General features: G+C 37.9%; 1 protein-coding gene across 5 annotated transcripts in view; it reads right to left on the reverse strand.

Moving 5' to 3' along the window:
* Nucleotides 1-15043, reverse strand: part of plxnb2b (plexin b2b) — a 245161-nt gene that overhangs the window by 79175 nt on the left and 150943 nt on the right. The gene's annotated exons all lie outside the window — the stretch shown is intronic.

The raw sequence follows: 15043 nt of genomic DNA on the forward strand, positions 1-15043 counted from the left end.
GAAGCGACTAGTATGTGATCTATAGACCCATGAGTGTGAATTTTAGCAGGCAACCTTGACAAAATAACACATTTTACCCCACAAACGGCATTCGATAATGACTCCTCTATGGATCGAGGCCAGACCGAACCGCCCGACCTAAAAATGTTGTGGGCGGGGCTAAATTCGTCTGGCATCCAGGCTAGATCACGCCTCTAGTGCAGTAGAAAATACAGAGCAGACTCCCCAGACCAATGTTCAATCTTAAAGCTTGGTCTGGTGATCAACAGACAACATTTTTTGAGGAGACCTTAAATTTGAAACACAACCTGGCAATGATTTAACTGAAGTTTTTGAGTTCAACATGTTTTATTAAATATATACATTTCATGCAAAATAATGGTCATAAATCATTTTCATAAACAAAACAAAAATCAGCCAAAGGTCTTCTTTAAAATGAGACCAAACTTTTAAGTCTGTGCTCCAAAGCTGACATGGACATGTTTGTCCTCTAAGGACCTCAGAGTGAACTTTTTAAAAATTGATACACAAGGGTTAAGACACAACCGACTGTGTTCATGAGGATATTTTGACACATTTTTGTGTGTGTGTCTGTTCAAGTGCAAAAAGACGCAAAAGAGGACTCAGTATGGTGTAGTATGAGAGTCGGCTTTCTGTGCGCACGTTCTGTGTGCACGTTTGGACAGAAAAGTGATGCACACACTCTTCTTACTCTTAAAGTCATATTCAAATGAATCAATAAGAGGAATGGAAATTTTAATTTTAACAAGTATCAGATTCGTGACCTTAAATATCCAATTTCAGAATTGGAATACATTTTTGATTCCCAACCCTTCTCCTGGTGCACTTATGCAGCTTTCTAAGATATCTATTTCTAAAGCAGTATCACATGTATCCTTAGTAGAGAAGGAAATTCCTGAAAGCATTATGGCATGTGCTGAATACAGAAGAGCATTACTAGTTAGGTGTCTTGCTCATGGACACTTCGGCACTTGGTCAGGTAGAACCGTGGATTGAATCACCAACCTTTCGGTTTGTAGATAACCTACATAAACCACTGAGCCACTGCCGCCCCAATATATATATATATATATATATATATATATATATATATATATATATATATATATATATATATATATATATATATATATATATATATATATATATATATATATATATATACATATACATATACATACACATACAGGTCCTTCTAAAAAAAATAGCATATTGTGATAAAGTTCATTATTTTCCATAATGTAATGAATGTAATTCATATATTTTAGATTCATTGCACACCAACTGAAATATTTCAGGTCTTTTATTGTTTTAATACTGATGATTTTGGCATACAGCTCATGAAAACCCAAAAATCTCAAAGAAATAGCATATCATGAAAAGGTTCTCTAAACGAGCTATTAACCTAATCATCTGAATCAACTAATTAACTCTAAACACCTGCAAAAGATTCCTGAGGCTTTTAAAACTCCCAGCCTGGTTCATTACTCAAAACCGCAATCATGGGTAAGACTGCCGACCCGACTGCTGTCCAGAAGGCCATCATTGACACCCTCAAGCGAGAGGGTAAGACACAGAAAGACATTTCTGAACGAATAGGCTGTTCCCAGAGTGCTGTATCAAGGCACCTCAGTGGAAAGTCTGTGGGAAGGAAAAAGTGTGGCAAAAAACGCTGCACAACGAGAAGAGGTGACCGGACCCTGAGGAAGATTGTAGAGAAGGACCGATTCCAGACCTTGGGGGACCTGGGGAAGCAGTGGACTGAGTCTGGAGTAGAAACATTCAGAGCCACCGTGCACAGGCGTGTGCAGGAAATGGGCTACAGGTGCCGCATTCCCCAGGTCAAGACACTTTTTGGCTACAGAGAAACAGCACTGGACTGTTGCTCAGTGGTCCAAAGAACTTTTTTCGGATGAAAGCAAATTTTGCATGTCGTTTGGAAATCAAGGTGCCAGAGTCTGGAGGAAGACTGGGGAGAAGGAATTGCCAAAATGCCTGAAGTCCAGTTTCAAGTACCCACAGTCAGTGATGGTCTGGGGTGCCATGTCAGCTGCTGGTGTTGGTCCACTGTGTTTTATCAAGGGCAGGGTCAATGCAGCTATCAGGAGATTTTGGAGCACTTCAAGCTTCCATCTGCTGAAAAGCTTTATGGAGATGAAGATTTGGTTCTTCAGCACGACCTGGCACCTGCTCACAGTGCCAAAACCACTGGTAAATGGTTTACTGACCATGGTATTACTGTGCTCAATTGGCCTGCCAACTCTCCTGACCTGAACCCCATAGAGAATCTGTGGGATATTGTGAAGAGAAAGTTGAGAGACGCAAGACCCAACACTCTGGATGAGCTTAAGGCCGCTATCGAAGCATCCTGGGCCTCCATGACACCTCAGCAGTGCCACGGGCTGATCGCCTCCATGCCACGCCGCACTGAAGCAGTCATTTCTGCAAAAGGATTCCCGACCAAGTATTGAGTGCATAACTGAACATAATTATTTGAAGGTTGACTTTTTTTTGTATTAAAAACACTTTTCTTTTATTGGTCGGATGAAATATGCTAATTTTTTTAGACAGGAATTTTGGGTTTTCATGAGCTGTTTGCCAAAATCATCAGTATTAAAACAATAAAAGACCTGAAATATTTCAGTTGGTGTGCAATGAATCTAAAATATATGAAAGTTTAATTTTTATCATTTCCTTATGGAAAATAATGAACTTTATCACAATATGCTAATTCCTTGAGAAGGACCTGTATATATATACATATATATATATATATATATATATATATATATATATATATATATATATATATATATATAGTGATGTCAAAACGATTAATCATGATTAATCGCACCCAAACTAAAGAGTTTGTATTTACATATATGCATTTAAGAAAACTTTGTTACATTAATAAAAAAATTTTTTAGATGTACACTGAAAATAATAAATGCAACACTTTTGTTTTTGTACCCTTTTTTGCATTACATTTTTCATACACACACACACACACACACACACACACACACACACACACACACACACGTATATAAATGCAAATATTTCTTAAATATATACGCGTGTGTGTGGATTAAAATATACATTATAACAGTACACACACATAATGTAAAAAGAAAGTTATATTTTAGATTAACTGTGATTGTGTGTGTGGACAGAGATATACTGCATGTATTGCTTATTAAGAGTATCACCATATTAGTTTTGCTAATTGTTAAAGCTAACATCGACTGTGAACCTCCCATGTGATTTTCCATGACAAACCAGTTGCCCCATCCTCCAAGTCACTTAAAAGGTAGCATTTCACTTAGGAGGCAGTTGCCTATTTCGCACACTAGGGTTTGAAACGCAGCCAGAGAGCTGCTTCCTTACAACAACAGTAAATTATTTAAAAAAGTATAAATGATCTTTGCAGGTGCTAAATTTGCTAATTGCTTTTCGCTAAATGTACTTGTTACTACTGCTGGTCACGCCACACCACTTTAATTACTCACACCAAAGCTTAATTAGCTGTATTCATGTAACCAGAGAAGAACACAACCACCATTAGAGCTAAATCAAAGCTCACACACTTGGCTAGACGTGGGGGTTCGTCACTATGTTGAGCTGCTAGCGTCATTCTGCGTTTGTGCTGCAACTTGGTCAGGATGTAATCAGCATGAGCAGAAAGTTTTAGCTCAAAGCTCAGATGAAATATAAGATCTAATTAAGAAGTGAGCAGAACTGCTGATGCAGGACAAGTTATAACCTTTCATATCCTGATGAATATGGATTTCGGGGCACGGAGGAGGCCAGCGTGGGATCAGCATGCTTACGGAGAAGCCTTTATAAATATCAGCCATGACCAGTGCACATGACCTCAGAACACGAACCCCTGGTCCAAGGCTCAATGAAGAAAATGAGGTGCTCGAGACAGTGGAATTTAATAAATGCGAGTGATTTAGTCTGCATATTCAACATGTGTGCGCCATACTGTTGCCTATGGAAACCACCTGAGAGCGCTGACACATTTGTGCCTCATTTATTGGATAACCATCTGCTCTGATATTCTAGAAGAGTTTGTGTTTCCTACATGAACATGAAATACCAGGAGAGATAAGTCCTTCAATAATGATACTAAATAATATAACAGCATATATAATAAATTACTTTCAGTTATACTCTAAGACACATTAATATTACAAGATATACATGTATCTAAAAAAATGTAATTAATAATTATACATTTATATATATATATATATACACTGTAAAAAATTATTTAGAAAAAAAGTTACCTGGTTGCCTTAAAATTTTGAATTCATTGAAATTAAAATTTTGAGTTAATACAACAAAAAAAAATTGAGATTCGACAACCTTTATTAAAAGATTATTAAACGATTTTGTAAGCATATTGGGTAATTATGTGTGTGTTATTTCTGATGATGCAGTGAAACATGCCAAATTGTGCTATTTTCATGATTTATCAAATTTTTTATGTGGTTCAGATACAAAAATATTTTGAGTTTCTATTTATTAAACTAATTTCCTTCATTGTATCAACTCAAATTTTTAATGTCAATAAACAAAAATTTTTAGGCAACAAAAACCACCACAAATTTGTGTGTGTATATATATATATATATATATATATATATATATATATATATATATATATATATATATATATATATATATATATAATTATTAATTATATATATAAAATCAGGGATGTAGTGGATGAGGCACGGCGCAACCCGACAAATCTGGACACGATGGACAAATGCTTTGCAATGGTAACTTTGCCAGGTCTAGTATAGACAGCTTCTAGCTGTTGTGACGCAGCACGGTGTAATATAACACACACTCATATCGATCAGGCCACCTTTCTAATATTGTGTTTGTCCCCCTTTTGCTGCCAAAACAGCCCTGACCCATCGAGGCTGGACTCCACTAGACCCCTGAAGGTGTGCTGTGGTATCTGGCACCAAGATGTTAGCAGCAGATCCTTTAAGTCCTGTAAGTTGCGAGGTGGGGCCTCCATGGATCGGACTTGTTTGTTCAGCACATCCCAGAGATGCTCGATTGGAATAGATCTGGGGACTTTGGAGGTCAAGTCAACGCCTTAAACTCGTTGTGCTTCTCAAACCATTCCTGAAGCATTTTTGCTTTGTGGCAGGAGCATTATCTGCTGAAAGAGCCACAGCCACAGGTACCTAGACTGGTGTGTGGCTATTCAGCCCCATACACAACAAACTGTGATGCACTGTGTATTCTGACACCTTTCTATCAGAACCAGCGTTAACTTCTGGAGCAGTTTGAGCTCCAGTAGCTCGTCTGTTTGATCGGACCACACGGCTCAGCCTTCGCTCCCCACGTGCATCAATGACCCTGTGGCCGGTTCTCCACTGTTCCTTTCTTGGAGCTCTTTTGTTAGAGACTGACCATTGCAGATATATATAAAAATAATTTCATATTATTATAAACCAGCAATGGCCTGACCCTTAAGTATAATAACTATTGCTATGAATCATGGGTACTGTTCAATCCAGATCATCTGATGCAGACGGATTAAGAGCTCTTCAGCAAACTGAATGTTTATCAAGTATTACAATGAGAAAAAAAGCCCAACAGAATGGTTTGCTCTGCATCAAACTGATCTTTTCAGCACAAACCCATACAGTACGGTAAACTAAACCCTATCTGAATCGAGCACAATGTCCTGACAAAACAAGCCTAAACTGGCACGTCCTGCTGCAAAGTTTCCAATTACGGAGATGAAAAATGGCTGGCGCTGATTGTGCCGTAATCGATCGTAACCTATAAATCTTCTGACCTACATACAGCAATGTAATGGGGTTAAAAGATCCAGTTTCCTCCAGTTAGACTTGATTCAACACTGAACAATTTCTCCAAACGTTATTACATGGGTTTAATAAAAAAAATACGAAGATTAAACTTCATTTTTTGTTGCAATATAAAAATGTCAAAGTATTAAGCTTTGTTTTTTTTTTTTTTAAGCCTAACAAAATTGAATGAGGTTTATGCTTGAAACGAGAAACAGGATTGCTGCCTAAAGGGTAAGAAATGTACATTTAATTCAAAATATATTTTTTAAAATCTGCTTTACACCAAACAAACAAATGCTCTATTGTGAAAGGGCCCTCAGGGTATAACAGCCTGAAGTATATAGATTTGAGACTTGAAGGACGGGCATGTGGCGACGCATTCAGTTTGACGCACATGTCGGCAGTCTCCAGAGTCTGTGAACACCACAGAAACTGAAAGCACCGAGGGTGAAGGCAAACCATTTTAGTGTTATTATTTATTTATTGTTAATTCAACCCTGCAAAAGCACCACTGCAAACCAGATAAGCAAGTTCCTCTGTGATCCAGACGCTCGGAGGGCTTATCTCATTAACATTTGAGTTACGGTTAAACCCTCTCCAGAATTAAACTTCTAAAAACACCTGTTTCTGAACCCGTGACAAACACATTCAAACGCAAAGTGTTTCAAGTTTGTAGAGCAACCGAGACCCCCATGTTCAATCTCTCTCTCTCCCCTGCAACGGATCCCCCTAACAAATACAGCACAATTCTCTCCTGCTGCGTTTCCTCAAAGATAAAGTGCGTGTTTATACCATCTCTGAATGTCATTATAAAGCCTGCGATACAATGGCAAATGCCGAGGGATTCTGCACAAAGTTGTGGAAGTTCTCTCAAAGATTTCCGCGCGCTTGGAGAAAGCGCGGCATCGGGGACGGGCATCTTCTCCTGAGAAACCACTATAGTCGCGCTGCCATTCAAAATTTATGCACGCAGAACCGCGTGGCACGCAGGGCCTGATTTATAGATGTTTAACTGCGATTTTAGCATATGGAAATCAGAAAGATCACATAAAGGCGCAGGGCTCCCCCAGGAGCGTGTCAGTTTTCCTGTTTACTTTTCTCCAAAGATTCCTGGCTCCGACCCAGATAAACCGGATATCTTGTTCACCCCCCACGACTGCTAACCTGGGACAGAGGACGCTGGGAATGGGTGCCAGCAAGGGGAAGAACAAAAACAGAACGTTGATCACTTTTTGGGAAGCAAAAAGAAATCAAATTACTTTTTTGAAGTAACTAGTAAAGTAACACTACTTCTAAATTTACGACAAAATATAAGATTAACAGTGGGTACGAGAAGTTTTCAGACCCCTTAAAATTTTTCACTCTTTGTTATATTGCAGCCATTTCCTAAAATCATAAGTTCTTTTTTCTTATTAATGTACACACAGCACACCATATTGACAGAACAACACAGAATTGTTGACATTTTTGCAGATTTATTAAAAAAGAAAAACTGAAATATCACATGGTCCTCAGTATTTAGACCCTTTGCTGTGACACTCATATATGTAATATTATATTTAATACACTGTGGCTGAGCTCCAGAGATGCAGTCGGGAGATCGGAGAAAGTTGTAAAAAAAGTAAACCATCACTGCAGCCCTCCACCAGTCGGGGCTTTATGGCAGAGTGGCCCGACGGAAGCCTCTCCTCAGTGCAAGACACATGATTTTGCTTGAAACATGAAAGTTTGCTAAAATAACACTTAAAGGACTACAAGATGGTGAGAAATAAGATTCTCTGGTCTGATGAGACCAAGATAGAACTTTTTGGCCTTAATTCTAAGCAGTATGTGTGAAAAAAACAGGTACTGCTCCTCACCTGTCCAATACAGTCCCAAAAGTGAAGTATGTTGGTGGCAGCATTATGCTGTGGGGGTGTTTTTCAGCTGCAGGGACAGGACAACTGGTGTCAATTGAGGGAAAGACGGCCAAACGAAAACCTTCTCCAGAGTGCTTAAGACATCAGACTGGGCTGACTTAAACCCAATTGAGCATCTCTGGAGAGACCTGAAAATCGCTGTCTACCAACGTTTACCATCCCACCTGACAGAACTGAAGAGGATCTGCAAGGAGGAATGGCAGAGGATCCCCAAATCCAGGTCTAAAAAACTTGTTGCATCTTTCCCAAAAAGGGTCATTTCTGTCACCTTTTTATCAGAACCAGCATTAACTTCTTGATCAATTTGAGCTCCAGTAGCTCGTCTGTTTGATCAGACCACACAGTCCAGCCTTCGCTCCCCACGTGCATCAATGAGCCTTGGCCGCCCATGGCCCTGTGGCCGGTTCTCCACTGTTCCTCTTGGAGCACTTTTGATAGAGACTGACCACTGCAGACCAGGAACAGCCCACAAGAGCTGCAGTTTTGGAGATGCTCTGACCCAGTCGTCTAGCCATCACAATCTGGCCCTTGTCAAACTCGCTCCAATCCTACGCTTGCCCATTTTTCCCGCTTCTAACACATCAACTTTGAGGACAAAATGTTCACTTGCTGCCTAATATATCCCACCCACTGACAGGAGCCGTGATGAAGAGATCATCAGTGTTATTCACTTCACCTGTCAGTGCTCATAATGTTATGCCTGATCAGTGTATATACATATACGTTTGTGCTTACAAACTTTTATCGTTTTGACAGCAGTAAAAAAAAAAAAAAAAAAAAAAAAAATTCATACATTTTACACAACACCTAAAAAAATTCACAAATCCAGTGCATTTACAAACACTAGTAAAGCCAAAATTTATGCCACCCCAAAAAGTAAAAGTGCGATCCTTATAGATCTACTGTGAAGGTAATGAAGTTGCTTGGTCACTAAGACAAACACACTCACACATCTGTGAAACTCCAAAAGAAGAGCACAAGAAACCGCTCGCTCCAAACACTGCATGACATCCAGAACGGGTCTTTCCCAGCCCGATATAAAATAAACAGTGATTACTGTGAAAACGGATCTGCGCTCACAAGCACGACACTAGTGCAGACCACGTGAAAGCCGGAAAAGAAAAGCAAGCAGCCGGCTTAGTGAAATTTTGTCTCAAAGATGCTTATGAAGCGTTCTGAAGGAGGCTGACAGCGGCAGATTTTAAATCCTCATCTCACAGTGAGTGAAAAGGCTACATCTGGAGGGGGGAGCGGTTTATTTCTGCACGTAGAAACGATGGCGAATGAGGAGGCAGGGGGGATTTGGAGGGTGGTAATCTCTGCCATATACTGAGTAACACTCATTAAACCAGGAGAATGAGTTAGGAAGGAGTGTTTGCGGGAGGCTGATCTTTATGAACGGTGTGTGTGTGTTGCGGGAAGCACTTTATCTGGGGGAAAACGAACGCAGAAACAGTGCAGTCCATCTTTGCGAAATCTGAAAAGGCACGCTGTGTTTCTGAGTTCAGCGGGAGTTTTTAATGCAGGCCCACCGGCGAGAGCTCTGGGGTTCAGAGACAAACAGAAGGGCATGCAGGAGCTTTGATCATCTCACAGCTCTAAAACACACAAACACTAAACAAAGAGTCGCATCCCATAGAGAGACACAAAACTGCGGACAGAAACCAGAGTATCTGCGCGTTTCGTTCATTTTGAGTATACCTACGGGAAAAAAACAGGCTCTGCGTATGGAACTGGGTCAAATGCAAAAAACAAAACTCGGATAAAAGAAAGAACTTACAAATATACCAAACAAATAAATAATTTCTCAAAAATAGAATGCAAGTCGACATGAAACGGCATGAACAACCCATTTTACTTGCCGAATGTCACAAACTTCAGTAACACTGGCACGTCAATAATTATTAATGAAAAAATATTTCTAGTGACATCCAAAAGAAAATTCAAAGATTATGATGACAATTTGTTTATGCACTGATGAATTATTACCAGTAGATCAGAATTAGTAAGAATTATAAAAAATGTAATATAACATATATACATATTGCTTAAATTAAGCTTACATTTATAGTAAATGTTGCATGTTTTTATTTATTTATTAATTGTTGTAAAATAATCTTGTGCTGGCGTTTTGGCAGTGGACAGGGGTCAGCACGGGCACCCTGACTGGTCTGCGGTTAAAAAATTTTCACGCGACACATGAGCGTGTTGGAAGCATTTACAGGCTAAATAGAATAGTAAAAGTTGTTTATATGTCATTTTGAAATGGATCCATATAAATAAATGACATTTTGATGTTTGAAAGTCTCTAGGTTGACATAAATGCAGATGTAGGCCTAACTGTAATGTTAAAAAATAATAAGAATTATCGACTTGTGGCAATATGGCACCTGTCAATACAGAACGAAATATTGTGCAGCCTATCTTGCCGACGTCGTCTTTGCTGTATCAGTAGTCTATATATTTATGTTTAGGCCTTCCCTGTATGTCACCAGAACCACGTCAGATTAGTTTCTGTTGTGAAAAGACATAGAAAACGCCACGCCACAGAAACGCCACATTCATGCCATGCGGCCAGTGTATACTGCTTCAACTTTGAGGACAAAATGTTCACTTGCTGCCTAATATATCCCACCCACTAACAGGAGCCGTGATAAAGAGATCATCAGTGTAATTCACTTCACTTGTCAGTGGTCATAATGTTATGCCTGATCAGTGTATATAGCTCTGGGGAAAAATTAAGAGACCACTTAGTTTTTTCTGAGCTGTATGTATTTATATGTATTTATATATGTGTGTATAAATACATACAGCTCAGAAAAAACTAAGTGGTCTCTTTATTTTTTCCCAGAGCTATATACACCGATATATATATATATATCTATACACACACACACACACACACACACACGTTACAGAGAGAGAAAGAGAGAAAGAGAGAGAGAGAGAGAGAGAGAGAGAGAGAGAGAGAGAGAGAGAGAGAGAAAATGAAAAATACATAAATAATAAAAAAATATATATGTATATATGGATTAAATAAACCTTAATTTTAAACATTATGCTGCATAATGTGTTTTAAGTAATTGTTTATATTTATATAAAATATAGCAAATGTAAAGAATATATTTTTTAAAAATGTTGCTTAAATTTAAATAATTATGAATTAAAAATGATCTTTGTTATTATACAATATCATATGTATTTTTGGAGTAAATGTTGCGTTTACCTTTTGCTGAAATTCGAAAAGAAAGTGAACAAGCGATATTTTATTTCATGTTGACTAAAGAGAAAGCATCGCAGACGAGTCTTTGTAGCATTCAGTCATTCTCCTAATCATCATTAATGTCTTTATTCCCACCATCACGTAATCCTTATTTCCCCACATAGGCTCTTTCTTAATCCATTATTACACATGCTTTTGGTAATCACAGTTTTATCAAGGTTGAGCATTAAAACAAACAGAAAGGCTCCTGTCCAATCAGGCGCTGCGGAGGAGTGGAGCTCATGCACTTCCTGTCGTTCTGCCGCCCACTAATCTGCTGTCATGTGTGCGGCTGCAAAACACGTTCCGCTGAATAAATCCACATTATTTCACCAGTGGATTTAGATTCGGAAAGATGCAGTGATGCGCTTTAATATCTTAACCTCTCTTAATATCTTAATTTGTTATCTGAGACACCAATGAGATCAAATAGAGAGGGCTGCTTTATCTCCTGATATGCAAATATTGATTGAGTTCGTATTGAGTGACGTATTCGTCAGACTGATTCAAACTGATTCATTAAAGGACCCGCTCAAGAGTTGATGTATTTGATTCATTAAAAAGACATGTTCATAAACAAGGTGTGCTGTTTGTTTTTGTCTCACTAAAAAGAACAGCTTTATATGAGTCATTTGTTTGTAAATCAGACTGTACTGTATGTATTTGATTCATCAAAAATAACCCCTTCATAAGAGTCATTTGTTCGTGAATCAGACTGTACTGTATGTATTTGATTCATCAAAAATAACCCCTTCATAAGAGTCATTTGTTCGTGAATCAGACTGTACTGTATGTATTTGATTCATCAAAAATAACCCCTTCATAAGAGTCATTTGTTCGTGAATCAGACTGTACTGTATGTATTTGATTCATCAAAAATAACCCCTTCATAAGAGTCATTTGTTCGTGAATCAGACTGTACTGTATGTATTTGATTCATCCAAAATAACCCCTTTATAAGAGTCATTTGTTCGTGAATCAGACTGTACTGTATGTATTTTGATTCACTAAAAATAAATGTTTATAAGTCATTTGTTTGTGAATCAGACAGTACTGTATGTATTTGATTCATTAAAAGAACCGCTTCATAAGAGTCATTTGTTTGTGAATCAGACAGTACTGTAAGTATCTGATTCACTAAAAAGAAATGTTCATAAGAGTCATTTGTTTGTCAATCAGACTGTAACTGTATCTATTTTATTCATTAAAAAGAACCGCTTCATAATTAATTTGTTTGTTAATCGGAGTGTAATTGTATGCATTTGATTCATTAAAAAGAACCGCTTCATAAGAGTCGTTTGTTTGTGAATTGGACTGTACTGTATGCATTGATTTAATAAAAAGAACTGCTTCATAAGAGTCATTTGTTTGTGAATCGGAAAGAGTACTGTATGCATTTGATTCATTAAAAAGAACCACTTCATAAGAGTCATTTTTTTGTGAATCGGAGTGTACTGTATGCATTTGATTCATTAAAGAGAACAGCTTCATAAGAGTCATTTGTTTGTAAAGCGGTCTGTTAATGTATGCATTTGATTCATTGAAAAGGACCGGTTCATGAGAATCATTTGTTTGGTGACTAATGACTAAACATGTTAGGTTTTTGGTTTCTGCCTAACAAAAAAAAAGCACAAAAAAAACAGAATCAACAGAAAAACTTGTTGTCCTGTCATTATGTTGTGGCCTTTTCATCTCATAGCATTTCATTCAGACCACAAACTCGTGTAAAGCATGACTTATTTTGCCGTGAGGATTCATTAGCAGGGAAACACTGAGTAAAAAGATGAATCACTCAAATGATTATTCAGAATATTTTAGATTTTTTTCTTCAACGATAAAACATACAAACTCAAATATCTACAAAAAACCCAGGACAGATCAGTACACTTGTTTTGCTCCCTTGTTCTGAACAATCACACAGACTTATGTCACCTCAGGAACACCGATAATCAGTGTGTGAGTGCAGCTCTTGAAGTCTGAAGAGCTTTCTGTGAGCTTTATTAATATTCTCTTCCATTAGGAGACTCATTTACTTTCCATGCATTTGAAACAAAGCTACAGACGCAACACAATCCTCTCAAAAGGCATCGACCAGAGGTTACCACTTGAAAAAAAGAACAACTTGTGCTTATTTATTCATTTAAAATACAGAAAAGGATTTAATTTAGAGTAATTCAGACTTTTAATGACATTTATTAGAAGCTCAATTTACTTGATACAGAAAACATTTCTCCTTTTATGTTCCACAAAAGAAAGTAAATCAACTTTTTTTTGGTTACCTGCTTGAGGCTGTGTAGTGTTTCCTACCCAGCTTTAGGAGTGTCGTAACTGTAAAATAACTTTAACGCCCCCACCTTGACTAGCTTATTACCTGTTAAAATGACCACAACTGCACTATATGATAACAAACATATATCCATGTTCAATTAATAATTACATTTATTAGTAACCAGATAAGCATGTTTTGTGAAGCAGATATGTGTTCGAAAAAGTCAAACTCATTGTTTAATAGCCCACGTCAAAAGAGCTCATGCCAAAATCAGAGTTTTCCAAAAACAAATATGCAAATAAAGCAGTGTTTCCAAACCATATGTTTAAAAGAACAAAATTAAAGGTGCACTATGGAGCTTTCCGTCCACTGGAGGGCGCCTATTCAAAACAAATCGTAGTTTGATGACGCAAAGTGTGAGCGCAGCATCTTGGGAGATGTGGTCTTCTCATCACAGCCGGTGAAAAATAGGACTCGGGCAGAAATCACGTTCATGCATGCGGTTATTAACGTTACTGTAGCCTAAAGCAGAGCAGGACCGAGTGTTATGGACCTGAGCACAGCTGCTGGAGCGATTGTTAAACAAATACCCGCCTCGCGGATACCGGGACTTTTATTATGACGGGACGGGAGACAGTCGCCGGTCGCCTGCACAGATCCGCTCTTCCGGTTATGATTTTGAGGTAATGTAGCTCTGTTTATCATATTAGATACATTTAAGTGTGTTCAAAACGATGTTATGACTTTACTCCGTGCGTTCACTTGTTCACACTGCTAAGAGTAAAGCGCTCCTGCCAAATAAAAGCCGAAACCGAGGGGAGCGCAGACATGACGCAATTGACAGGCGACTCCCTCAAATGCAATGTTAAAACGTCCCGGTCCTGAGTTAAAATAGCAATTTTTTCACAATTTACAAATAGTTGGAAACTTCTGGGATATTGTAGGTACTCAACTGAACAAAATATATAACACCTGCCTAGTGGTTTTTGGATATTTTACTGCAAAAATACTACATAGTTCACCTTTAATTGGAAATGGCTGCAAAATTGAAATGGATGTTGCAGTTGATATTGCTCCATTTATAGTCTATTTTCATCTCTCAGCCAATTAGTCAGTCTCATAACCTTTTTGACATCCATCTTTTTTGTTAAATGGATAATTTAACAAAATGTTCTTACCACATTTACACACACACGCGCACGTGTGTACAAACAGGGCTTGACATTAAAGGTGTCATGGACCTTTTTTTTTGTCTACTTGTGACGTTCACGTGGTTTTTACATTCAAAAACATCACAATGAATAAGTAATATGCTATTTTCTGCCATGGTTTTGAGCCTCTCTCAAGACACGCTTGGTTTTGAACAGCACAGTGCACTTTCTTTTAATTTCTTATATATATATATCAAAGACTGAATGAAAAGTTAATTTCGCAATTCATCAATGTCTAGTGGTTTTCCGAAGTTACTCGCCACTCAGTAATTTCACTGGACACAATTTTACATCAATACCATGGGGGGAAACATATAGTGATTTTTAATATTATATATAGTTATATTTAATATCTCATAATTTGGCAGTAGGTTTATTGGGCTGCTGTCACTTTAAGAGCTGACGCACAGATCCATTACACTGTCACACATGTGTTTTCTTTCTCAACTGTTTACGTTCACATAAAAAAGAACTGACAGTGTTTGCCCAGACCGGCATTTTGACATTATTTAGTGTGT

This window comes from Pseudorasbora parva, chromosome 25 (assembly GCF_024679245.1).
Source record: "Pseudorasbora parva isolate DD20220531a chromosome 25, ASM2467924v1, whole genome shotgun sequence".
In the NCBI taxonomy this organism is placed as follows: Eukaryota; Metazoa; Chordata; class Actinopteri; order Cypriniformes; family Gobionidae; genus Pseudorasbora; species Pseudorasbora parva.